Source organism: Euleptes europaea, chromosome 9 (assembly GCF_029931775.1).
Source record: "Euleptes europaea isolate rEulEur1 chromosome 9, rEulEur1.hap1, whole genome shotgun sequence".
NCBI classification, from domain to species: Eukaryota; Metazoa; Chordata; class Lepidosauria; order Squamata; family Sphaerodactylidae; genus Euleptes; species Euleptes europaea.
This window is the reverse complement of record NC_079320.1, coordinates 9,063,145-9,090,587: the sequence shown is the minus strand read 5'-3', so window position 1 is coordinate 9,090,587 and position 27,443 is coordinate 9,063,145. Positions and strand designations below refer to the sequence as shown.

General features: G+C 47.7%; 1 protein-coding gene across 1 annotated transcript in view; it reads left to right on the top strand.

The window, feature by feature from the left end:
* The window catches only part of SLC4A4 (solute carrier family 4 member 4), a 210,406-nt gene that overhangs the window by 59,471 nt on the left and 123,492 nt on the right, over nt 1–27,443 (top strand). The gene's annotated exons all lie outside the window — the stretch shown is intronic.

Here is a 27,443-nt window from a genome sequence, read left to right as displayed (position 1 = left end):
TGCCAAGCAGATGCTGTACCTCTGAGCTCTTCTTCTAAATTCGTGATGCACTGGTTATTGAATGTCCCATTTTGTTGATTGTACTGACTCACTATATGCGATCCGCCTTGAGTCCTTGTGAGAAAGGCAGACTATAAGTAACGTAAATAAATAAAATAAAACCGTATCACACATCACATGCAAAAAACCCCAGTCTTTGGTTGTCTGATATTATGTGGACTTGCACTGGACAAAACCCTGCGTGTAGCACTGGTAATTTCACCTTTGGTATCAGGTTGTGAACTTGGGAACTCTGTTGCGTTCTGAGATCTTCTTGGTCGTTTGTGTCTCCTGGCTTTGTTGTGTCATAGGCAATAGAGCTGTGATATTTGGAAAGATGTGTCACATGACTGAATTTCTAAATTTATCAGTTAATGGTCAGTATGGTGTGGTGGCTAGAGCATTGATCTACTCTTGCCATGGATACCTGCTGGGTGACCTCGGGCCAGTCACACACACGCAGCCTAACCTACCTCACAGGGTTCTTGTGAGGGTAACATGGAGGTGAATGATATAAGTCACTTGGAGTCCACATTGGGGAGAAAGACAGGGTATAAATGAAGAAAGTAAATCAAGAAGTAAGATAGGAAGTGGGCCTTGCTGGTGTCTGTTTATTAGGGTTGCCAGGTCCCTCTTCGCCATCGGTGGGAGGTTTTTGGGGAGGAGTCTCAGGAGGGCGGGGTTCGGGGAGGTACTTTGATGCCATAGAGTCCAATTGCCAAAGCAGCCATTTTCTCCCGGTGAAGTGATCTCTGTCAGCTGGAGATCAGTGGTAATAGCAGGAGATCTCCAGCTCATACCTGGAGGTTGGCAACCCTACTCTTTATACAAGCTGTCCAAGGGCAGAGCTTAGCTCCCCAAGTTAAATTGTAGGTATGGGAGCTTAATCGAGGAGAAAGCAACTATTAGTTCTTAGCACTAACCATAGTTAATTGTTGTGTCTACAACAGGCCTTTGTGGTCCTTGTACATTTCCAGGGTTAGAGCAAGAGTCCAGTAGCACCTTAAAGACTAACAAAAATATTTTCTGGCAGGGTATGAGCTTTCGTGAGCCACAGCTCACTTCTTCAGTGGCTCACGAAAGCTCATACCCTGCCAGAAAATATTTTTGTTAGTCTTTAAGGTGCTACCGGACTCTTGCTCTTTTCTACTACTGCAGACAGACTAACACGGCTACCCACTGTGAATTATTTCCAGGGTTGTAGAAGATTGCTATGGTTAACTGAGTACTACTAAAGGCTGAATAATTTTCTTCTCCCTTTTGATGCAAGTACATTCTATGTGCCTTGACTGTGATCCAGCAACATGTCATCTTTAAAGGACCAATGTGGGTATTCAGAGCATCCGTTCCAAGAAATTACCAGGAAGCGATGTGTCTAATTGGCTTCGGTCATCTTGACCTCGTGCTCGGTTTCTCCTCATTCAGTGTCAGAGGGTTGGTTGACCTGTCTGGCATCGTGCATAAATATAAATGATGGAGTATTTATCAGGCTGTTGCCTTTGTTTGTTTTAAAGTTTTGTAGTACTGAGATTATTATTTTTGTTCGTTTTTTGATTTTTGTTTTTGTCTTGCTTTAAAAAGGAAAAATGTGACTTCTAGATTTTAAAGCCACACTGAAAACATTAAAACAGAAGCAGCGGCAGTTCAACATAAATCACAAAACCAGCTAAAAGGATATTTTCTCCAAAAGTTAAGGTGGAAAAAGTTAGTTTTAACCTGGCATCTAAATGATGTTACGTCTCTAGGGAGGGCGTTCTACACTTGAGCGGGGGGGGGGGGGGGGCACGGCAGGGCAGGGGCAGACAGGTCGCCTCTTTCTCCCTCCCTGTCTTGTGGGGTTCTTAATATGTTGGTTGCTGTTTAATACTAGTCCTGGCTGTGGTTTCAGGAGTAATGACTGACCGAGTATTCACGGAGTGGCTGTTATCTGCCGTAGGTACATTTGAAATGCTTGTAAATCGGTCAAATTGCTTACATTTGCTGGAACGTGTCCAGAGAAGGGCAACGAAGATGGTGAGGGATCTGGAGACCAACTCGTATGAGGAAAGTTTGTTGGAGCTCAGTATGTTTAGCCTGGAGAGAAGACTCAGATATGATAACCATCATAGAGGACGGTGCAGAGTTGTTTTCTATTGCCCCAGAAGGTTGGACGAGAACCAACGGGTTGAAATTAAAATCAAAAGAGTTTCCGGCTAAATATTAGGAACAACTTTCTGACAGTTAGAGGGGTTCCTCAGTGGAACAGGCTTCCTCGGGAGGTGGTGGGCTCTTCTTCTGTGGGGGTTTTTAAGTTGAGGCTAAATGGCCATCTGTCAGCAATGCTGATTCTGTGGACTTAGGCAGATCCTGAGAGGGAGGGCAGGAAGGTTTGCATCAGTGTTTGGCTCTCGTGGCCCTTTCTTACATGCCCAGGGTAATGCTGGTCGCCACTTCGGGGTCAGGAAGCAATTTTCCTCCAGGCCAGATTGGCCAGGGATCCTGGAGGATTTTTTTACCATCTTCTGGTCACTGGTGGTGTGTATGTGTGTGGGGAGGTAGCTGTGAATTTCCTGTCTTGTACAGGGGGTTGGACTAGATGACTAGGATTGCCAGGTCCCTCTTCGCCACCAGTGGGAGGTTTTTGGGGCGGAGCCTGAGAAGGGCGGGGTTTGGGGGAGGGGAGGGACTTCAATGCCATAGAGTCCAATTGCCAAAGTGGCCATTTTCTCCAGGGGAACTGATCTCTGTTGGCTGGAGATTAGTTGTAATAGCAGGAGATCTCCAGCTATTACCTGGAGGTTGGCAACCCTATAGATGACTCTGGCAGTCCCTTCCGACTCTATGATTCTATAACTCCATAGAGACACTGGCATGTCCAAAAAGCAGCAATTTCTGTTTAATTCCAGGGATCTTGTTTGGTTTTAGCTGGGGCATGAAACAGATCCAGGGGGTGCCCAAGGAACGGCTTAGCTCTTATTTGGACACAGCATAAGGCCATCTAGGGAGGCTGTGGCTAAATTGGGATTTGAACGGAGGGCTTGCTGGCTCAGTGTGGTACTTCCATATCCATCTCTTTCTGTGCATGCAGGAGAACGTGCTGTAATGCTTTGCTGAGTAGGGAGGTGTTCCTACTAGCTCCTGCTGCCAACTCTTAGCAAAGGTCTTGGTGTGTCTTTTTGCTCTGGGCAGCATTCTATGCGCTTCTATATGAACTCTGCCTTCTGGTTCTGGCTTACCTTGAATGAACTTGGAGAAGCTGTTATGGAAAAATACCACTTATGATCTTGTATGTGTGTGTGTTTGTGTGTGTGAGAGAGACCCTCATAAACACTCCCTTCAGAATTTCTGAGGCCTTGTGTACATATGTCTGCAGTAAGGTTGCCAACCTTCAGGTGGCGGCTGGAGATCTCCCGCTATTACAACTGATCTCCAGGTGATAGAAATCAGTTCACCTGGAGAAAATGACCGCTTTGGGAAGTGGCCCCTATGGCATTATACCCCATTGAAGTCCCTCCCCTCACCAAACCCCACCCTCCTAAGGCTCCACCCTCAAAATCTCCAGGTATTTCCCAACCTAGAACTGGCAACCCTATTCTACAGGATGATTGCTGCGTCCAAAGTGTTTATTTGTGGCGTCTTCCCATGCTGACCTTTAACTGCTGCTTGACATGCTACTTAGGGCCTTTCTGGGAAGGGGCCCCAGTGTAGTGGGAGGGTTGGGGGCGGGGACGTGGTGTTTGTGTGTGTAACGTCGGCATGTAAATAGCATCACTACGTCACTTCTGGGTACAAGCTGGAAGTGACAGTGGGTAGCTATAGGAATCACCGGAAGCTTCATGGTTTTATCATAGAGTTTCCGGCGATTCTTAGAGCGGCCCATTGTCATGTGTGGGTTTTGCCCAGAAGTGAGGTACCAGCAGAGAGGCTGGTGGTATTTTAAAATTTTTCTCTTGCTGCTAATCAGAGTGGCGGCGGGCAATAGCGATGATCGACGGGATGCCTCCTGCAACCTCAGGCTGACGCCATCATCCCCAGTTCTGTGGCTGTGTGATACATGCCAAAGGTCTTTCTGGTTCAATCTCTGGTATCTCCATCTAAAGGATCTTAGGTAGCAGGTATTGGGGGAGACCCTTTTCTGTCTGACGTCCTGAAGAGCTTCTGCACTGAGGTAGAGGTACCGTTGGTCAGATGGTATAAGCTAGATGGTGTAGTGGTTAAGAGTGGTGGTTTGGAGCGGCGGACTCTGGAGAACCGGGTTTGATTCCCCACTCCTCCACGTGAGCGGTGGAGGCCAATCTGGTGAACTGGGTTGGTTTCCCCACTCCTCCACATGAAGCCTGCTGGGTGAGCTTGGGCTAGTCACAGGTCTCTTAGGGTTCTCTCAGCCCCGCCTACCTCACAGGGTGTCTGTTATGGGGAGGGGAAGGGAAGGTGATTGTAAGCCAGTTTGAGTCTCCCTTAAGTGGTAAAGAAAGTCGGCATATAAAAACCAACTCCCCTCCTCCTCCCCCCCGGGTGTCCTAGTCCCACGAAAGAGTCAGGAAAGTTGTTGAGGGTCCAGCGATGCTATAATGCTAGCCAGACATTGCGTATGTATTCCAGTGAAAATCCCATAAATTAATCAGCACTCCCTGTTTGCAGTCTGCTAGGCCGATTGTTTTGTGGGTTGGGACCGCTCGGCACTCCACCAGAAGGAAATTATTTCACTCGTGCAGCTCGATTCATTGGCTCGGTTCTTGTCCACCACTTCCTTTTTTTTTTGGCACTCAGCGCAGCTTCTGTTGCCGAGGATCAGCAAGGATCCTGTGATGAAGAGGAAACCCAAAAGCCGCAGCGGCCGAGCCAGGCAGCTTTTCAGCCGCAGTTCAATGTGCTCCCATAGCTGTGATGGTGGCTCCCGTGGGCGATGCCATCGTCATCTTCACTATCTTGGAATGCCAAGGAGAGCGGGGGGAGAGAGAGAGGTTGCTTCTCGAGTTCTGTCTTGGCTGCTTTGGCAATTGGACTCTATGGCATTAAGAACATAAGAAAAGCCCTGCTGGATCAGACCAAGGCCCATCAAGTCCAGCAGTCTGTTCACACAGTAGCCAACCAGGTGCCTCTAGGAAGCCCACAAGCAAGAGAACTGCAGCAGCATTATAGTGCCTGGCTTCCAAAGCACCTAATATATTCGGCATGCTCCTCTGATCCTGGAGAGAATAGGTATGCATCATGACTAGTATCCATTTTAACTAGTAGCCATGGATAGCCCTCTCCTCCATGAACATGTCCACTCCCCTCTTAAAGCCTTCCAAGTTGGCAGCCATCATCGCATTGAAGTCCCTCCCCTCCCCAAACCCCGCCGTCCTCAGGCTCTGCCCCCAAAACCTCCCGCCGTTGGCGAAGAGGGACCTGGCAACCCTGAGGCTGGGGCAGCAGTCGCATTCTCTCCCGTTTTCGCGATTCCCAGCCATCATTATCACCTCCGTTGGCCAAGGACTCTGGTCCAAAGCATTACAGCTGACAGCATCTCATGCGCGTGTGAATGGGCAAGGATCTCCTTGAGAACAGATCTCCAGTGAGTGACGGTGAAAGAGGATCTCCACTGGCAGGGCCCTCGTGTGGGTGAAAATAAGTGTCGTCTTGGTCTTAAACTTGTCCTCTGCACTAGTTGCTTTTTATAGGCTGACCGCACTCTCCTGGAGTGACCCTTTCATCCTGGGGTACTTCATCTTCCTGACAGCAGGTCAAGATGTGTGGGAAAACAGTCGTCGATAACCAATCCCCTCTCTCCCCGAGGCTACACCCCCTTCCCCAGGGTAGACTGTCTTCCTAACAATTCTCCACTTTTAAACTGTACGAGTGCCATTTTATTTATCTGCAGAATTTATATCCCACCTTTCTACTCTCACAAAGGCCAACAAAGCGGCGAACAATTTGAAGCATGCATGATAAAAGTCCCGTTTTAAAACCCTTAAAGTAAAAACAAACAAACACCCCTCCTCCAAAACACACATCATTTAAACAAATTAAAAACAGAATTGAAATGCATACAAAGACAAAGAGCGATTGAAACATTGGCCAGGAAGGAAGGATCGCTGAGGGAAGGCCGTTTCATTTGTACCCCGCTTTTCTCCCCTGTGGGGACCCTAAGGGGCTGATGTCGTTCCCCTCTCCTCCATTTTATCCTTGCAACAACCCTGTGAGGTAGGTTAGACTGAGAGTATGTGACTGGCCCAAGGTCACCCAGTGAGCTTCCATGGCAGACTGGGGATTTGAACCTGGGTCTCCCAGATCCTGGTCCAATACTACACCACTAGTGAGGGTCTCGAAGTTTACAGAGCATTCATTCTAGGCTCGAATTCTGGGTGCGCCTGGCCTACCTTGCGGTTTAACATCCAGTCCCTTTCAAACAATAACGTGGCGTTTCCAGAAGAGCTTTCAGGCACGCTACCATGCCACTGTTCCTGGTTTTTAGGGGTGCACGTGTTGCTCATTATCACATAGGAACATGCTCACCTGAAACACGCGTCATGTCAAAGAATCATACTTCAAGGTGACCTGAAACTGCAAATCCAGCATTTATTTATTTATTTATTTATTTAAAATTTATTCATTCGTTTGTTTATTGTCTGCCTTTCTCACTTGGACTCAAGGCGGACTATGCGGAGTGAGTCAGTTCAATTGACGGCTGGGCCGTTCCATAAACAGTACAAAGGGGAGGGGCCGTGTCTCAGCGGTAGAGCATCTGCTTGGCATGCAGAAGGTCCCAGGTTCAATCCCCGGCATCTCCAGTTAAAGGGACTAGGCAAGTAGGGGATGTGGAAGAACATCTCTGCCTGAGACCGTGGAGAGCCGCTGCCGGTCTGCGTAGGCAATGCTGACTTTGATGGACCGAGGGTTTGATGCAGTAGAAGGCAGCTTCATGTGTACAATAGGGTTAGGGTTGTAGAACCAGCCAGAAGTCTGAAAACCGAAATGAAGCACAGCATAAGTATTAACATGACATATTAAAGGATGCAAAATTAGAAGAAGAAGAAGAGTTGGTTTTTATATGCTGACTTTCTCTACCACTTGAGGGAGATTCAAACCGGCTTGCAGTCACCTTCCTTCCCCCTCCCCACAACAGACACCCTGTGAGGTAGGTGGGGCTGAGAGAGTTCTGAGAGCGGTGACTAGCGCAAGGTCCCCCAGCTGGCTTCATGTGGAGGAGAGGGGAAACTAACCTGGTTCATCAGATTAGCCTCCGCCCCTCATGTGGAGGAGTGGGGAATCAAATCCGGTTCTCCAAATCAGACTCCACCGCTCCAAACCACCGCTCTTAACCACTACACCACACTGGCTCATTTCAGCAAGCTATACACAGTAGTGTAGACCACAGTCCCTACTAATATAGACTGTCACATATCTGAAGTGATCGTCCACTTGAATAAAGATGGGATGAGTTCCCTCCTCTCAGCATGTGGGAAGACCTCTTAACCGGCAATTCCCTCTTTTAATCTTCCGTCTCGGATCACTGGCATGTGTGGCTATAATTACCTAAGCCACCTTAATGCTTCGCCTAATTCTGCTCCGTGTGTGTTCACGTGAAACTGCTGAGGGACAGAAAATGTCCAAAGAATTTGCTGTGCTGGGAAGAAGGTGGTTAAAACAAAACAAAACCCTCCAAAAAAAAAAAAAATCCCATTTATAAGCCAGAGAATTTTTACATGTACCCAGAAACGACTGGGTCGCATAGCTGATACCTAGCGCTGAAGTGTTGCCTTTTGGAGGGATTAAACATTCTCTCTCCAAATCTCTTGAGAAGTGTGGGAAAGTTTTTTGGAAACGAATTGCTTGGGCATGGCAGCTGCTGAACCAGCAAATAGGTGTTGGGTTGGTGAATGGATGGAACTAACTTGTAACAAGAAACTCAGGGATACTCCTGAAAATGGCAGCCCTGTGCTGATTTTCCCTTTCCTTTCTTTAATGTACAGTGCATCCTTCCCCTTGTTCTGCTGTTTCCTTGTTGGCTGCCACTTAGGGGAGGGGCTGTGGCTCAGTGGTAGAGCCTCTGCTTGGCATGCAGAGGGTTCCAGGTTCAATCCCCGGCATCTCCAGTTAAAGGGCAAGTAGGCGATGTGAAAGGCCTCTGCCTGAGACCCTGGAGAGCTGCTGCTGGTCAGAGTAGACAATACTGACTTGGCTGGACCAAGGGTCTGATTCAGTATAGGGCAGCTTCATGTGTTCACTTGAAGGAACTTGGAAATGTGCAGTGTAACAATGTCACAGCCCTGACCTGGATGGCCCAGGCTAGCCTGATCTCATCAGATCTGGGAAGCTAAGCAGGGTCGACTCTGGTTAGTACTTGGATGGGAGACCACCAAGGGAGTCCAGGGTTGCTACGCAGAGGCAGAGAATGGCAAACCACCTCAGTATGTCTTTTGTCCTGGCTTGGATGGCCCAGGCTAGCCCGATCTCATTAGATCTAGGAAGCTAAGCAGGGTCTGCCCTGGTTAGTATTTGGATGGGAGTCCACCAAGGAAGTCCAGGGTTGCTATGCAGAGGCAGGGAATGGCAAACCGCCTCTGTATATCTTTTGCCCTGACCTGGTTGGCCCAGGCTAGCCTGATCTCATCAGGCCTGGGAAGCTAAGCAGGGTCAGCCCTGGTTAGTACTTGGATGGGAGACCACCAAGGAAGACTACAGTCGCTACAGAGAGGCAGACAATGGCAAACCACCTCTGAATGTCCCTTGCCTTGAAAACCCTACAGGGTCACCATAAATCGGCTGTGGCTTGATGGCATATTACATGCACACTCAGCAATGTCACAACAGGGGGGTTAAGAAAATGAAGATGTTCTGGAGGAGGTCAGCCTCTCTTAGGGCTGCCGATTTTTGCATAGGCTTCCGGGTTGCTTGTGACATGGAGCTGTGCCCACAGTTTCACAACTTGGGAGAGAAAATGCTGCGGTGACAGATTGACTCGATGCTTGTTTGAACAGGAGGTCCACCGTTGCCCAGTGCGGCATTGTCACGAGCACAAAGCCCTTATGCAACTCAGCAGTGGTGTAAGACGTGGGAGCAGGAATGGGGACAACTTGCATCTGTAAAAGTCTTCTGGTAACCAGAGAAGCGACTATGACTGGTGGAGACCAGTTGCCCAATGTAATGCTGCGTTGCAAACCATGAGTAGTAGGCTAGGTTACCTTGCTTGCAAATGGTGTGTTGGCGCAAGAAGTTCCATGTAGTGTTGCAAACTTACATTGTTGACCAGATCAGTGAAGATAGGCTATTGCAGGTTGTGTGGTCTGGTAGTTAGCCTATTGCATTGGGACTGTCCTTGAGCCATATGAAGGACAGATGGAGGTTGGTTCACTGGTCTGTGTAGGTAGTCCCAACTTGGGGGGGGGGTCATCTTCTTTGACTCTTGCCTGCAAAGTGAGTCTGATCTTCCTGCTACAACCTCAGCGTATTCTGGTTGTGTTACCTTACGCCCTTCCTTGGTAGACCCTACTGGTCCATGTGAAACTAGAGAAGCTGCCAGGGAGAACTTTCATGCCGGGCCCCCAGGAATTCTTGCTAGGCTTCCTAGCCCTGTTCCTAGCACTAGATGTCGTAGGGATACCGGGCCCCTGGTCTCATCGTTGGATACCAGGAACAAGGTGAGGCTGAGGGGCTGAGGCTCAGTGATAGAACATCTGTTTGGCATGCAGAAGGTTCCAGGTTCAATCCCCGACATCTCCAGTTAAAGGGACTAGGCAAGTATGTGATGTGAAAGACCTCTGCCTGAGACCCTGGAGAGCCGCTGCTGGTTGGAGTAGACAGTGCTGACTTTGATGGACCAAGGGTCTGATTCATGTGTTCGTGTGTAAAGGGTAGGGGGAAAGGACTGAGCACTGATGTCCAATCAGTGCACTGACATCATTTCTGGCAAAACCAGAAGTGACATGGCAGACACATCTTGGCCATCTTCTGGGCATGGAGTAGGGGTCATTGGGGATCTGGGGGGGAGAAGGTAATTGGGAATTTCCTGCATTGTGCAGGGGGTTGGACTAGATGACCCTGGTGACCCCTTCCAACTCTATGATTCTATGACGCACTAGCATTTTGCAAAAACCCTGTGTTAATACCATAGAGTTTGTGTAAAATGCTAGAGCGTCCTCCATTATAACTTCTGTCTTTTTTAACCGGAAATGACATAAGCACGCCAGTGCAATGCCAGCATGGCAGGCCCTGCCCCTGTTTCCTCTCCGGGGTTGTTGACTGCAGCCTAGCAACCCTATGACTTCATTTTGTTTCTCCACTTTGCTTGGGTATTGGGTGGTTTGGGAGAACTGTAGTGCGAACCTGCCTGCCTCAGATCCCTTGGCAAGAACCGTTTGAGGGGTTATGAAAGTTACATAATCTCTCTCTCTCTCTCAGCACTTAAAGTGTGCAGTCAGGTGGGAAAACGCTGCCTTCTGCTACTCATACACGCTTGGGACAAGTCTGAGAAGTCTTTGCCCATTTGTCACTGTGTAAAACATGGCAAATCAGTGACCCGCCATGGCATTGCTGTGGAGATGATTAGGAGAGGTGCTGTTAACTGCTTTGCGGTTAAATTAACCGTGCAAAATGATAAATCATACCAGCAAAGTAGTACTTGGCAGTGCTTTCTTAAAACGGGGCAAATTGTTGTCGCCATGAGAATTCATGGAATTCCTGCAGCCCGAAGGATTTGTTTCTCTGTGTAAAACTTCTGGGAACCCTCTATGTAACCCTCTTTTTTTGTGAATTGAGAATTAGGTAACTGGCTCAAGGGTGGCATCCTTATTTTATTTTATTGATAGAGAATCACAGTGCCATCCTAAGCAGAGATACACACTTCTAAGTCTCCTTCTGTATGTCCCCGTGCACCAGCTACGGTCATCAGGCAGCCATCGGTTGGTTGTCCCACCATGTAGGGTGGCCTGTCTGGCATTGTCCAGAGCCCAGGGCCTTTTCTGTCGTGGCTCCCGCTCTGTGGAATGGGCGCCCTGAAGAAGTGAGGAGGGCCCCCTCCCTGGAGATCTTGAGGAGGCGCTGCAAGGCCCTGCCAGTTTACCAGGTCTTTTCCGGAGGTTTGACTTAGCAGGAATCTTTTAAGGGAGAGAAGGGAGAAATTTGGGGTTTGTTGTTTTATTTTGGTTTTCACTGAACATGTTTTTAACTAAGCTGCCTTGAACCCAAGAGGAAAGGCGCGAGTGGTTAAGAGGTGGTTAAGAGTGGTGGACTCTAGAGATGGAGAACCGAGTTTGATTCCCTGCTCCTACACATGAAGCCAGCTGGGTGACCTAGGGCTAGTCACAGTTCTCTTCAAACTCAGCTCCATCTACCTCACAAGGTGTCTGTTGTGGGGAGAGGAAGGGAAAGAGATTGTAAGCCAGTTTGATTCTCCTTAAAAGGTAGTGAAAGTTGGCATATAAAAACCAACTCTTCTTCTTCTTCTTACATTTAGATTCTGTTTTATTTATTTAATCTAACGTCACAATAAAATGTGCCATCGGCAGTTTTATTGTGAGCCGCCTTGAACCACAAGGAAAGGTGGGATATAAATGCTTTAATAAATAACTATAAATAAATTGAAGTCAGTAGGCTTAGAAGGGTGTAACTGTAATTCGGATAGTTAGATTTGACTCCAGTGGCACCTTAGAAACCAAAAATATTTGCTCATTTTCACTGTTAGTGGTCAGTCGTGGTCAGTTTGTTCACTTTAAAACACTTGTCCAAACCCAGTATTATTATGGATATTATTCATAACCTATACAAAGAAGTTTGTTTTCATGTTTATCCAGAGCAGCGAGGCATATTCGTGCAGAAACTACCATATTCTAAATCATGACAAGATCAACATTGTGGACCATCTTTTTGAGAAGCCATAATAAAACCACTTTGGGATTTTGAGGGATAATATATCTAGTGATAAAAAAGGTAAAGGTCCCCTGTGCAAGCACCGGGTCATTCCTGACCCATGGGGTGACGTTTCCTAGGCAGACTTTGTTTATGGGGTGGTTTGCCAGTGCCTTCCCCAGTCATCTTCTCTTTACCCCCAGCAAGCTGGGTACTCACTTTACCGACCTGGGAAGGATGGAAGGCTGAGTTGACCTTGAGCCGGCTACCTGAAACCGACTTCCGTTGGGATCGAACTCAGGTCGTGAGCAGAGCTTGGACTGCAGTACTGCAGCTTACCACTCTGCCCCACGGGGCTCTTTGTTATCTGGTGATATCGTATGTTAAATTCAATACTGAATCCCAGCATTTCTGAATTACAGCCAGTCCCCCAAAATATGATATAAATCTGCAGAAGTAGATTGTCACCTCCAACATATATCAGTTGTTCTATATCATAAATCCTAGAGGGTTGATGAGGAATTAGATACCAGCTGAGTAATATTTTGAAAACATTTTCTTTCCGCTTATTTGAAACCAGTATTATTTGAAACCTTTACAAAGAAGTTTGTTTATCAGGAACAGCCCAATTTCGAACCGCAAACATAGTCCCTGTATGGCTCCTTTGCTAGAAGTAGGAATACCAAGAGTGTTTTGCCACTAATCCTGTGTGGTTAGTCCTTAATATTTCAGTCTTGGGTGTGGAATTGAGGCTGAGACAGGGTTGTGATCTAGACCACCCAGTGAATGAATGATTTGGCGGCAAGACTGAACGGAGGTGTCGGGGGGCAAACCCACCATTTTTGCTTGCTGGAGCCGATGCTAGAGTTCTGAATGCGAGAAAACCTGTACTTCCCCCATTGCGTTTCCTAAAGCGGTCGGCTTAGGGTTGCCAGCCTCCAGGCTACAATCACCTTCCCTCCCCCTCCCCACAACAGACACCCTGTGAGGTAGGTGGGTCTGAGAGAGCTCTAAGAGAGCTGTGACTAGCCCAAGGTCACCTAGCTGGCTTCATGTGTAGAAGTGGTGAAACCAACCCGGTTCGCCAGATTAGTGTCCGCCGCTCCAAACCACCGCTCTTAACCACTACACCATGCTGGCGCTTCTTGAGTGTACAGCATAAATTTTCTCGCTTACTTTGGTATCATCTCTATGCTGCATTGTGGACAGATTGTATACTTCCAGGCTTTCCCACAATTTGCCTTAGGGTTGTTAACTCCAGGCTGAGAAATTCCTAGAGATTTGGTGGTGGAGCCTCTGGAAGATGGTGTTTGGGGAGGGGTCACAGCAGGGTATAATGCCATAGTACCCCCCCTCCAAAGCAGCCATTTTCTCCAGGGGAACTGATCTCTGCAATGTGGAGATCAGTTGTAATTCCATGAGAGCCAGGTCCCACCTGGAGGTTGGCAACCCTGTATCTTGAAGTGTTCCGCAACCCTGATCTTTCCTGGGCCCCTGTGACTTGAATGTATCCTTCATTATTGTTAACCTGCAAACACATCCAGAGTCCAATAGACTAATATGGATTTGTTTGTTAGCTCAACCGAAATATGTGATCTAAACAGATAGATGGGGCTGGAAACAGATTCTAACTTTTTTTGCGGGGGGTGGGGGGAGGAGGGTTTGGCATTGGTACAACAGGAGGCATCAATACCTGTGATGCATGCACTAATTTTTTTTGGCCTACTATTGCCTTTGGTTAAATAGGTTTTGCAGGTTTTTGTAAGCCGCAGAAAAGCCTGCAAAACCTGTTTACTGCAGACGCCGGTGGAAACGAGCGCTTCTTACATACCGCTTTCACCTCTGAAAAGACTGTTGTTGGCCTTCACACTTATTCTGCTCACTGTGAGCTGGCAGGATCAGGATTTCTGGCTTTCTTAATCTTTAATTAAATTGCTCCCTCTGCTTGCAGTGGGGAGGTTTTGCTATTAAAGGGCAAGTTGCGAAGATGTCTTTGCCTCACCACGATGAGCTAATTCTAGGCTTTTCTACTGCAAAATAAAAGTGACTCTAAAATGAACAATGCTCGGCCGACATTCATTCAGTCTCCACATAGGTCTAGAACAGTGGTTCCCAACCTTTTTTTGACCAGGGACCACTAGGACTTTTTTGTTCGGTGCAGGGACCCCAAGGTTCAAAATAAAAATCCCGAGAATTTGAAAATAAACTTTAATCATAACTGCTAGTTAAACATTAAACTTAGAATAATATTTGAATATATATTTTTATAATAGAGAACTTTTAATTGAAAATATTAATTTATTATGGGTTTATAGCTTTGTTTCGCGGACCTTAATTTAGTTCTTGCGGACCCCTGGGGGTCCACGGACCCCCGGTTGGGAACCAGTGATCTAGAAGCATTTTCAGTGTTTCTAAAGCCAGATTCTCCTCTCTAGTGTCGCTGAGGTGGCTTGTTTGTTGGTCTTCCCTGCAAATTCTTCTGATTTGTGCGCGGTCATGAGACCAGCTTCCTCGTTGAGCTGCCGTCTACGAAACGGAAAAGACCGTGGCTTCTTCGGTCGGCCGGCAGGAGCCGTGGAGGGGGAAGTGGGTGGAATTGAGCATGACAGTTTCCATAAGAGCATTGTGTGCCTGTGGCGAAGAGGTGGGGGCAGAATTACCTCCGTGACCCACTAACCTCTTCTGGTCTGCGGCGTCCTTTCTGCATATTGGTGCACCAGATGGCCGCTTCGTCCTAAGAGGCAGGTTGCAGGAGATGTTCAAGCGAAATCGGGCATTTGTATGTGTATCCGGTTTCCAAAAAGACAAGAGGCATAAAACTTCCCTCCCTGAACTGTATAGTACTCATTTTAAAAAATTGTTCATTCTGGTTGTTAGCCGCCCTGAGAATAGAGAATAAAATTGCTGCTTTCATACTGCCCTTGTGAGACTACGCAAGGAATACTGTGTACAGTTCTGCCTAAAAAGGGATATTGCAGAGCTTGAGGATGTGCAGAAAAGAGCAACCAAAATGATCAGGGGACTAGAGCAACTGCCCTATGAGGAGCGGTTAAGACACTTAGGGCTGTTTAGCTGGAAAAGAAGGCGGTTAAGGGGGCTACATGATAGAGGTCTATACAATTATGCATGGTTTGGAGAGATTGGACAGGGAGAAGTATCAAAATACCAGAATGTGGGGTCATCGGCTGAAGCTCAAAAACAGATTAAAGGAAGTATTTCTTCACACAATGCATCGTTAAATCGTGGAACTCCCTGCCCCAGGATGTGGTGATGGCTACCAACTTGGAAGGTTTTAAGAGGGGAGTGGCCATGTTAATGGAGGAGAGGGCTATCCATGGCTACTAGTCAAAATGGAAACTAGTCATGATGCATACCTATTCTCCCTAGTATCAGAGGAGCATGCCTGTTTTATTGGGTGCTGTGGGACACAGGCAGGATAATGCTGCTGCAGTCGTCTTGTTTGTGGGCTTCCTAGGGGCACCTGGTTGGCCACTGTGTGAAAAGACTGCTGGACTTGATGGACCTTGGTCTGATCCAGCCTGGCCTTTCTGATGTTCTTATGAGCCTGACTATAGTCAGGAAAAGGCGGGATATAAATCCAGTAAAATAAAATAAGTAACTAAAACTTACCGCGTATACAGAGCAGCTAGGGTTGCCAGCCTCCAGGTGGGACCTGGGGATCCCCGGAATTACAGCTGACCTCCAGACTACGGAGATCAGTTCCCCTGGAGAAAATTGCTAGTTTGGAGGGTGGACTCTATGGCTTTACCCAGCTGAGGTCCCTCCCCTCCCCAAACTTCACCCTCCTCAGGCTCTGCTCCCAAATTTTCCAATCCACAAACGGCAACCCTAAGAGTAGCACAGTATGCAGAGAGCAGATTGTCAGGTACGAACTAGGGTTGCCAACCTCCAGGTGGGACCTGGAGATCTCACGCTATTACAACCGATCGCCAGACAGCAGAGATCTGTTCCCCTGGAGAAAATGGCTGCTTTCGAGGGTGGACTCTATGGCCTTGTACTCTGCTGAGGTTCCTCCCCTCCCCAAACCCTGCTCTCCCCAGGCTCCACCCCCCACAATCTCCAGGTGTTTCCCAAACCAGATCTGGCACCCCTAGTACAAACCTAACATCATTTCGACATGCTGGGCTTCCTTTCTTAAAAATGGATGTGAACATCGTGCCTTTTATCTAAGCCCAGTTAACTGGAATATTATATTTTACAAGTTATTGAAGCGTTGTGATTGAGCTATGAAAGGGCGTGTTTATAAACGGACTCTTAACATTTATCTGTTTTGCCTTGGCGCTCCGTTATAATTCAGCAAACAAGTTGAGTCAGTCCCTTTTTAGAACTGGAAATAAAAAAAACACAATAATATCAGAAAAAGAATCCGTTCATGTTTTCCTCTGGCTTTTCCTGTTCTCTTATTGTAGTGATAATTCCTCCTATTTTTTTGCAGTGGGTTAATTCTAGGGTTGCCAAACTCCAGGTGGTGGCTGGAGATCTCCCGCTATTACATCTGATCTCCGGGCGAAAGAGATCAGTTCACCTTGAGAAAATGGCCGCTTTGGAAGGTGGCATTATACCCCACTGAAGTCTCTCCCCTCCCCGAAGCCCCACCCTCCCCAGGCTCCACCTCCAAAATCTCCAGGTATTTCCCAACCCATAGCTGGCAACCCTAGTTAAATCCCTGCCAAGGTCATGTGGATTGGATAATGGGGGTGAAATGGTAAAAAGGGAATCAAAAGGATTTGCTGCGGCCTCCTTTTTCCCAGGGGAAATGCAAACTAGTTCTCTTTTTTCCAGTGCTGTGCTTGCGTTCATTATTGCATCTAAATGTTACAGTCCGAGTAGAGTTCCTCTGGCACGTGGGCAGTGCTAAGCTGTTGCCCTGTCGTACCCTTGGGAGCGCCAGCCGCTCTTCTCTCACTTCCACCCAGCCTGAGAAAAAAGGGTGTGAAGGTATTTTGAGCCGTCTGACCCAGCTGTTGCCGCAAACTCCCTGTGTGCCCCCAAAGCCATTCTAGTGATATGACTTTCACATCTGCATGGGGGAGATTTGCCAGCCTCCAGCGGTGTCCTGGAGTTCTCCTGGAATTGCAACTGATCTGCAGAGTACAGATATCCGTTCTCCTGGAGGAACTGGGAGCTTCCGAGGCAGGGTTGCCAACCTCCATGTACTAGCTGGAGATCTCCCACTATTAAAACTGATCTCCAGCCAATGGAGATCAGTTCAGCTGGAGAAAGTGGCCGCTTTGGCAATTGGACTCTATGGCACTGAAGTCCCTCCCCTCCCCTCCCCAAACCCTGCCCTTCTCAGGCTCCACCCCAGAAACCTCCCACTGGAGGTTAAGACGGATCTGGCAACCCTATTCCAAGAGGCAGACTCCAAGATGTCACATCCTCACTGAAAGGGCCCCCAAATCTCCAAGAATTTGCCAAGCTGTAGTTGGCGACTCTACCCTTCCCCCCGAAGGCCATGTGCTAGGGATGCCAACGCTGGGTTGGGAAATTCCTGCAGATTCTAGGGTGGACACTGGGGAGGGGAAGGTTAAGCGTGGTGTAGAGGTTAAGAGCGGTGGTTTGGAGCGGTGGACTCTGATCTGGAGAACCGGGTTTGATTCCCCACTCCTCCACATGAGGGGCGGAGGCTAATCTGGTGAACTAGGTTGGTTTCCCGATTCCTACACGTATAGCCTTGGGTGACCTTGGGCTAGTCACACGCTCTCAGCCCCACCTACCTCACAGGGTGTCTGTTGTGGGGAGGGGAAGGCGATTGTAAACCGGTTTGATTCTTCCTTAAGTGGTAGAGGAAGTTGGCATATAAAACCCAGTTCTTCTTAACAAGGGGAGGGACCTTAGCAGGGTATAATGCCATAGAGCAGGGGTGTTGAACGCAATTGTTTCGAGGGCTGGATATGACATCAGTGTCACTTGGCCAGGCCAGGCCATGCCTCGCCAGCCCAGATTGAGAGTGTGTGTGTGTGTGTGGCTGCCTTGGGTGCTCTCAAGGGGCTGATCCAGCTTCTGGGCCTTATGTTTGACACCCCTGCCTTAAAGTCTGCTCTCCAAAGCTGCCATTTTCTCCAGGAGGACTATTCTCTGTCACCTGGAGATAAGCTGTAATTCTGGGAGATCTCCAGGCCCAACCTGGAGGCTGGCAGCCCTGCCATGTGCTGATTCTGGCAGTGAAGAGGGGGCGGCTGCGGGTGCTTTTATGGAGCCTGGTTCCATGAAAAGGAGAAGTAGATGGAGATTGGTGTAGACCAGAAATCAAAGGTAGAGTTATCTGAGACTCACATGGCCAGCGTGGTGTAGTGGTTAAGAGCGGTGGTTTGGAGCAGTGGACTCTAATTTGGAGAACCGGGTTTGATTCCCCACTCCCCCTCATGAGCGGCGGACACTAATCTGGTGAACTGGGTTGGTTTCCCCACTGCTCCACATGAAACGAGCTGGGTGACCTTGGGCTAGTCACAGCTCTCTTCGAGCTTTCTCAGCCCCACCTACCTCACAGGGTGTCTGTTGTGGGGAAGGGAAGGTGATAGTAAACCGGTTTGATTCTTAAGTGGTAGAGAAAGTTGGCATATAAAAACCAACTCCTCCCCCTCCTCCTCCTCCTCCTCCTCTTCTTCTTCCTCCTCCTCCAGATGCCGAGATTGGCTCTGTCAGAGTAGACTCTCAGCGTTTTGACTTCTTGCTGCATTGTCTCTCTTCTCCGCGGTAGTTCACTTTAGCACTGTGACCCAAGTCTCGAAAAGCAAAATAAATAATAACAGAGGCAGCTCGGTTTTCTGTGCCAAGAAAACCAGAATCCTGTCAGCGAGCTTAGAATAGCTTGCTCCGTTTCTGTGCGATTCGTGGTACACGGTTGCTCCGGATGGCTCCTGGGATCTGCGCTTTAACGCATTGACGCGATGCAGAGGAGCAGTTGCAGGGAAGCGATGTTTTGCAGCGATAGCCTCATCTCGGAGGCGAAGTGTGTTACCCTTGAGTCTTGGCTGCCACATTGGGGATTTGGCAGATAAACAGAGACAATTCTGGTGTCGGGGCACATCCCCTAGGAGTAGGGGAAGGGTTTTTGGGGCCTTCGCCAGCTGAGGCAGGGAGCCCTGCTGAGGTTTCAGCGCCATCTCATTTAAAAACAAACCAATCCTGTGCTCTGGAGGGGTGCTCCCCGCCCAGTGAAAGGGAGGACGTGTGGTACAAAAAGAAACCCGTTTCTCCGAAGCCAAGGAACAATGCAAATAGGGTTTACCGCCCTAGGAAGACCGCCTTGTGGAAATCAACCCTCAGATTGGGGGTTACAAAGGTCTAAATGCTGGATCTGCACAGACTCAGAGAAAGGACGCTATCGTTGAATTTTGAACCAACCTGTCTCAAGAATTTTAAAGAACACGGCGCAAGAAAATTTCCCGTCTCAACTGCCTGTCACAGGTTACTACCAGATACTGCAACATTAATCCAAGAGGGTTACTACCCCACATCTGGAATCATGCCAATATGTCACATCTGCCATCTGGAATCATGCCAATATGTCAGTCAGTCTTGTCAATTAAGTACAATTCCAATCTGATATATACATTATTCGCCAGCAATCAGAGGGAGATAGGGCATATCTCCGGTCATTCTGAATCCCAGACTCCATCTGGAGGGCATTTCCTGCCTGGATCCTGCAGTCTGTGCCCCAGATGGCTGAATTATTCAGAAGCACTCTTTGCTCTGAACACGATCTCCCTCTTGGGAAGAAACCCTCCGAATCCTCACAGCTCATGTGACTGAGAGACGCACCTCCCTGAGCGAGCTTATATCTCTCTTCGACGTTCAGGGGTTTTGTGTCATTGTCCTGTAGTATCCATGGACACCGGAAGGCGTAAGGCTGTCAACTCTGGGTTGGAAAATTCCTGGAGATTTGGGAGGGGCCATGGCTCAGTGGTAGAGCATCTGCTTGGCATGCAGAAAGGTCCCAGGTTCAATCCCCGGCATCTCCAGTTAAAGGGACCAGGCAAGTAGGTGATGTGAAAGACCTGTACCTAAGACCCTGGAGAGGCGCTGCTGGTCTGAGTAGAGAATACTGACTGATGGATCAAGGGTCTGATTCAGTATAAAGCAGCTTCATGTGTTCATGTGTTTTTAGGGGCAGGGGCCATGGCTCAGTGGTAGAGCATCTGCTTGGCATACAGAAGGTCCCAGGTTCAATCCCCGGCATCTCCAGTTAAAGGGACCAGGCGAGTAGGTGATGGGAAAGACCTCTGCCTGAGACCCTGGAGAGCTGCTGCCGGTCTGAGTAGACAATGCTGACTTTGATGGACCAAGCGTCTGATTCAGTATAAGGCAGCTTCATGAGTTCATGGGTTCTGTTAAACTGATTTAAGTCTGTTGATACACACTCTTGTTTGTATTTTTCTCTGTTGTGAGTGGCATTCCTACATGAAAAGGAAAAAGACATAACACGCAGGCTGAACGCATCAGGGCTGGAGGGTTCTGTGGTTTAGGAGGTGATTAATTTGTCATAGTTCTTCCTACTCAGAGGGTGGTAAAGCCCTAGTTGCAATTATTGGACTCTGTCCTGGTGGGTAGTTGGCAGGCTGGCAGGATTAGATCTGTCAGATCTGCAGACATGAAAGACGGAGGGTTTGCCTTTGAGGAAACTCTTTGGTCAAGATCTCTTTCATGGTGACTCCTGAGCCAGCGTGGTGTAGTGGTTAAGAGCGGTGGTTTGGAGTGGTGGAGTCTGATCTGGAGAACCGGGTTTGATTCCCCACTCCTCACATGAGTGGCGGAGGCTAATCTGGTGAACTGGATTTGTTTCCCCCAGTCCTCCACACGAAGCCAGCTGGGTGACCTTGGGCAAGTCATACTCTCTCAGCCCCACCCACCTCACAGGGTGTCTGTTGTGGGGAGAGGAAGGGAAGGTGATTGTAAGCCGGTTTGATTCTGCCTTAAGTGGTACAGAAAGTTGGCATATAAAAACCAACTCTTCTTCTTCCTGGTGCCCTTTATCTCCACATGCCTGCTTTTCTCAGGAAGGAAAAGCTTTTGCAGTTCATTTTGCAGTTCATTTTATTTTTTTAAAGGCACAGTCCCCCGTAACCAGTTTATAAATGTGTAGGGTTGCCAAGCCCATCTTCACCACTGGCAAAAGTTTTTTGGGTGGAGCCTGAGGAGGGAGGGGAGGGACTTCAGTGCCATAGAGCCCAGTTGCCAAAGCAGCCGTTTTCTCCAGGCGAAGTGATCCCTATTGGCTGGAGATCAGTTGTAATAGTGGGAGATCTCCAGCTGGTACCTGGAGGATGGCAACCTTATAAATATGGCCAATAGGAGGAATACTGTGCAGTAGGGAATAGAATTATTATGTAAGAGTGTACTCTGACCAGTGAAGCCTGCAATGTTTGTTTAATATATAATCCTTTTGAATATATAAAAGAGGACAGATAGATAATATTAGTAAGGCAAATATAATGCATATATATTTTGATATGATATCAGCCTAGATCAGTTGGGACTGGTTTTATACTTAAGGTAGTTGAACAAAGAAAAAGTGGTGTGTAAATTAGTAGGTATCGGTAGGCTGAAGTTTTTTTGAATTAGAATTGTTTTGTGTCAGATGTGTGGGTTGTGTTGTTCACTGCTTGTTTTGTATTATTTGTTACGGATTGGAAAATTAAATAAAAATTTAACTAAGGAAAAAGAAATGCGGCCGACGCCAGGTTTCCTGAACGCAGGTGGTTAAAAGTACAATAAATTATGCATTCAGCTGCAGGTCTGTGGACTACTTGAGGCAGCTAATTGATGCTCATTTATTATACGGGATCCAGATGGCTCCCATCAATACAAATGTTGTGCTTCAGGAATAATAGGTTTCCCCCTGTGCTCACAAGCAGAATATATGGTGGCTGGGCTTTCTCCAGCTAGCAGGGCAACTGGAATCGGGCTGCCTCAGCCCCACTATTCAGCTAACATACAGGTTAACATAAGAACATAAGAAAAGCCTTGCTTGATTAGACCCAGGCCCACTAAGTCCAGCAGTCTGTTCACACAGACGCCAAACAGGTGCCTCTAGGAAGCCCACAAGCAAGTCGACTGCAGCAGCATTGTCCTTCCCGTGTTCCACAGCACCTGATATAATAGGGATGCTCCTCTGATCCTGGAGAGAATAGATGTGCATCATGACTAGTATCCATTTTGACTGCCAGCCATGAATAGCCCTCTCCTCCATGAACATGTCCACTCCCCTCTTAAAGCCTTCCAAGTTGGCAGCCATCACCACATCCTGGGGCAGGGAGTGACACAATTTAACTATGCGTTGTGTAAAGAAATACTTCCTTTTATCTGTTTTCATTCTCTTGCCCTCCAGCTTCAGCAGATGACCCCGTGTTCTGGTATTATGAGAGAAGGAGCAAAGTTTCTCCCTGTCCACTCTCTCCATACCATGCACAATTTTATAGACCTCTATCATGTCATCCCTTAACTGCCTTCTTTCCAAGCTAAACAGTCCTAAGCCTTTTAACTGCTCCTCATAGGGCAGTTGCTCTAGGTCCCTCATCATTTTGATTCCTCTTTTCTGCACCTTCTCAAGCTCTGCAATGTCTTTTGAGGTGTGGTGACCAGAACTGTACACAGTATTCCAAGTGTGGTCTCACCATAGATTTGTACAAGGGCAGTATGATAGCAGCAGTTTTATTATCTATTCCTCGTCTAATTATGGCCAGCATGGAATTTGCCTTTTTTACAGCAGCCGCACACTGGGTTGACATCTTCATTGAGCTATCCACTACCACCCCAAGATCCCTTTCTTGGTATGTCGCTACCAGCACAGATCCCATCAGTGTATATGTGAAGCTGCGGTTTTTTTGTCCCAATATGCATCACTTTGCACTTGCTCATTTGCCATTTTAATACCCATTCCTCCAGTTTGAAGAGATCCTTTTGGAGCTCTTCACAGTTCGATTTTGCAAGGTTACTTGCAAGGTAGGTAAAACTAGTGAGTTTCAAAATATAGACTGGAGGTGTCTGTAGGACGGCCAACCCCTCAGTTGAAGTGTGGGATCCCCCACCCTCTGATCTGGTGCCTGCTGCCAGTCTGACTGGCGGTGGGAGAAATGGTGATGCAAGCTACATGTCTCCTCTGGTTAAAAAAAACCAGAAGTGGCATAGGGTAGCTCTAGGAATAACTGGAAACTCTGTGGTTTTACCTTAGAACTTCTGGTTTTCTCAGCCAGCGTGGTGCAGCGGTTAAGAGCGGTGGTTTGGAGCGGTGGGCTCTGATCTGGAGAACCGGGTTTGATTCCCCACTTCTCCACATGAGCCGTGGAGGCTAATCTGGTGAAATGGATTTGTTTCCCCACTCCTACACACGAAGCCAGCTGGGTGACCTTGGGCAAGTTACAACTCTGTTAGAGCTCTCTCTGCCCCACCTACCTCACAGGGTGTCTGTTGTGGGGAGGGGAAGGGAAGGTGATTGTAAGCCGGTTTGAGTCTCCCTTAAGTTGTAGAGAAAGTCGGCATATAAAAACCAACTCCTCCTCCTCCTCATTATTATTGGAGGTAATTTTGGAGGCTGCTGAGATTTTTTTAATGTCTCTGTGTGCATTTCCTCATTGTCTTCAGTTTGGAGTGAGCCTTTCCCAAGAGGTCCTTTGCAGAAGCTACTGTAAGCGGATCTGGGGAAGATGAACGGGTGGAAAGATGAGCGGGGCTCTTTTCATGGGAGAGTCGACGACAAGCTTTATATAGACAGCCTCTTTGATGCTTCTCTCTCCAAGCAGAGTAGTGTTTCAGTGTTTTCCCTCGTGATCCCCTTGTGGCACACTATAATTTCAGTGCTTCCCTCCTTCATTTTCTGTAAACATCTGACCCTGGAAACCTTCTCTGGAGTTTTGCCTTGAAATTCAAGAATGAGTCCGCTTCCTGGCAGAAATTGAATGATTGACACTGGCCCATACAAGGTAGAACCTTTGCACTGGATCAGATTTAAGTTGGGCTGATCATTTCTTTTCCTCCATCATGGCCAAGCCAATGTCCCCACCTGCTGTTAAATAATCCTGTTGGGTAATGGGATTACAGAGAGAGGAGAGCTCTCTTCTCCTCGCAGTGTTTTGATGTGGAGTTGTGGGAGTTTCTTTTGGGTAATGTATCTTACATCTCTAATGGTGACTTTTGAAAATGGTAATTGCACCCTGAATTTAGAAAACTTGTGCTCTGTTTTATTGGCAAGTAACTTCATAGGGCTGCTTCTTTGTAGCAAATCATCAACTAGTCCAACCCCCTGCTTAAAGCAGGATCAGCCTAGAGCATCCCTGACAGGTTTTTGTCCAGCCTCTGCTTAAAGACTGCCAGTGAGGGGGAGCTCGCCACTTCCCAAGGAAGCTGATTTCACTGTCGAACAACTCTTAGGCCATTTATGCAGGGTCAATTTTGATGCTCCCTCAAAGCTCTTTTTTAACGCGACCTTTAAAATGCCTATTCATGGTCCCAAGGCAAAAGGAGAAATTTCACCCCCGCACTCGCCTGCTCCTTTGTTCCTTCCATTAGCAGCCATCATTTGCATAGCTAACATGTGGCTGTGATTTTTCATGCTTCCTTGAAGGGATTCTTCGAGGCGGGGGGGGGAGCAAACACAAAAGGTCGCGTTTAAGGGGCTCTTAAGAAACGCGAAGCAGGTATGTGCCGGCTTTGGAGTCACTTCCTGAATGATGGTTCAGCGTGAAAAACTAAAAAAAAAATATGCTGGGCATTTCAGCCTGGAATGTGCTGCTAATTACCAAGCATAAATGGCCTTACTGTAAAAATGTTTTTCATAATATCCAGCCAGTACCTTTCGTCCCGCAATTAAAACCTATTATTGGGAGTCCTATCCTCTGCTGCCAACAGGAACAGCTGTGGTTCTGTCCTCCTTTTCCCTGTTGCCAGGCGGATATATTTTTGGAGAAAACTAGCTTAAACACCAAACTCACGAAAACAAATTCTACAGGTTTAGTGGAGCGCACAACACATGTGATGCCAAAGATGCCAAAGCTGTTTGATGATCTCTTCTTATAGGTGTTAAGTGTTCTCTGTTCCTGTGCTGTGGAGATGTCTTAAGACCATTTCTCCTGTCTGCTCTTAGAAGGTGCTGTTTAGAATAGGGTTGCCAGGCATGGTGGGAGATGCGGGAGGTGGGTACTTACCGCGGGGTGGTGGTGAAATCTTTGGCACTGCGCGATGACTAGGGTAGCCAGGTCCCTCTTCACCATCGGTGGGAGGTTTTAGGAGTGAGCTTGAGGAGGGGAGGGACTTCAATGCCATAGAGTTCAATTGCCAAAGCAGCCATTTTTTCCAGGTGAACTGATCTCTATCGGCTGGAGATCAGTTGTAATAGCAGGAGATCTCCAGCCACCACCTGGAGGTTGGCAACCCTAGCGATGACCCTTGTTTTGCTGGCCTGCTTCCACCTGTCAGTCAGGTTAGTGCCGGCAGGCATTGCAAAGAATTGCCGGGCATTTGCCCACCATTAGCGGGCACCTGGTAAGCGTACTTTTGGAAGTTCATGGTATAACAGCTGTAAGTGTGGGAGTTTAGTGTCCCTCCCAATAATGATGGATGCTGGAATTCAGATTATACGGTTTCTACACTTGCCTCTAATGCTGCCAGCTGTCTGCCCTTAGGTTTATAAGCCCTTCTGTGACTGCTTAACAATTGAACCTGTGACAGTCCTAGGACAGGCCTGGAAGCTCAGGCATCTGAGCAGAGAGACTGGGATGGAAGTTGCAAGTAGGGTTGGCAGGCAGTGCCTGGCAGGTGGTAGGAGTAAGGTTGCCAGGTCCCTCTTCGCCACCGGCAGGAGGTTTTGGAGGCGGAGCCTGTGGAGGGAGGGGTTTGGGGAGGGATAGAGTCCAATTGCCAAAGCGGCCATTTCCTCCAGGTTAACTGATCTCTATCAGCTGGAGATCCGTTGTAATAGCAGGATCTCTCCAGATACTGCCTGGAGGTTGGCAACAGTATTAGGGGCCCGTTCTTTGGTATGGCACAGAGTCTGCCCTCCTAATTGTGGAACTCCCTGCCCCAGGATGTGGTGATGGCTGCCAAATTGGAAGGCTTTAAGAGGGGAGTGGACATGTTCATGGAGGAGAGGACTATCCATAACTATTTGTCAAAATGAATACTAGTCATGATGCATCCCTGTTCTCTCCAGTGTCAGAGGAGCATGGCGATTCAATTAGGTGCCGTGGAACACAGGCAGGGTAATGCTGCTGCAATAGTTTTGCCAGCTCCAGGTTGGGAAATACCTGGAGATTTTTGAGGCAGAGCCTGAGGAGGGTGGGGTTTAGGGGGGGAGGGACTTCAATGCTGTTGGGAATTAGACAGCGAGTTTTGTCTAAGTCAGGACCACAAAACTAGTTAAATGTATTTATTTGTTTTCATAGTCACAGGGAACAGTGCTGGCCACTTAGCCAGTGTTATTTGGTCAATTGGTCTCGTGACATTCTGCTGCATTCCACGTCTTCCTTAAGTTATGAGCGACATGACAGTTGTTATTTTATATCCCATGTTTACCCTCCCTATAATAAGTAAACATATGTTCAGTTAAAACAGTGGTTCCCAACCTTTTTTTGACCAGGGACCACTAGGACTTTTTTGTTCGGTGCAGGGACCCCAAGGGTTAAAATAAAAATTCCGAGAATTTGAAAATAAACTTTAATCATAACTGTTAGTAAAACATTAAACTTAGAATAATACTTGAATATATATTTTTATAATAGAGAGCTTTTAATTGAAAATATTGATTTATTATGGGTTTATAACTTTGTTTCGCGGACCTTAATTTAGTTCTCATGGACCCCTGGGGGTCCGCGGACCCCTGGTTGGGAACCAGTGAGTTAAAAGAAAGCTACATGTTCAGAGTCCTTTGTTTGTGTGTATGAACCATAATCCACAAGATCACGATCTTTTCGCATCTAAACTCAACAAATGCCATAGAGTCCAATTGCCAAAGTGGCCATTTTCTCCAGGTGAACTGATCTTTATTGGCTGGAGATGCATTGCAATAGCAGGACATCTCCAGCTAATACCTGGAGGGTGGCAACCCTGCTGATAAGCTCCACTTTTGCTGAAAGTAATTTAAAACAGAACCTCTTAAAAGTTTCTTTAAGGTGGGCTTATAGATGTCCTTGTTGATCCAGCTGTTAGCCAGGCACTTAAAAAATCTGCTGGACCTCTGCTCCAGCCAACTCAGTATCGGCTTTGCTGACTGACAGCACAGAGAGATCGTTCCTGCTTTCTGAAATCCTTGAGCTACAGATGGCACCTGGGACCTGCCGCATGCAAAGGGCGTGCTCTAACACAGAGCCACAGCCCCTCCCTACCACTCAGGACTGCTGAAATTGCCCTTGTTCCTGAAAAGTGAAAACGTGTCCAATTAGAGCCACGAGCTGCCATTTCCGATTTAACTTCGAAGCACAGAGACCGCACTCTCTAGGGGGACTTTGGAAAGAAATCGATGCCGAGTTGGTTTCTCTCCCTCTCCTCGTTTTGGAAAGGAGGGTTTAACGAAGCCACGGTTCTGTTTTTCACTGCTTGCTGTCAGAATCTGGCATAAAGAAATGTTGGAAGTGTCGAATGTG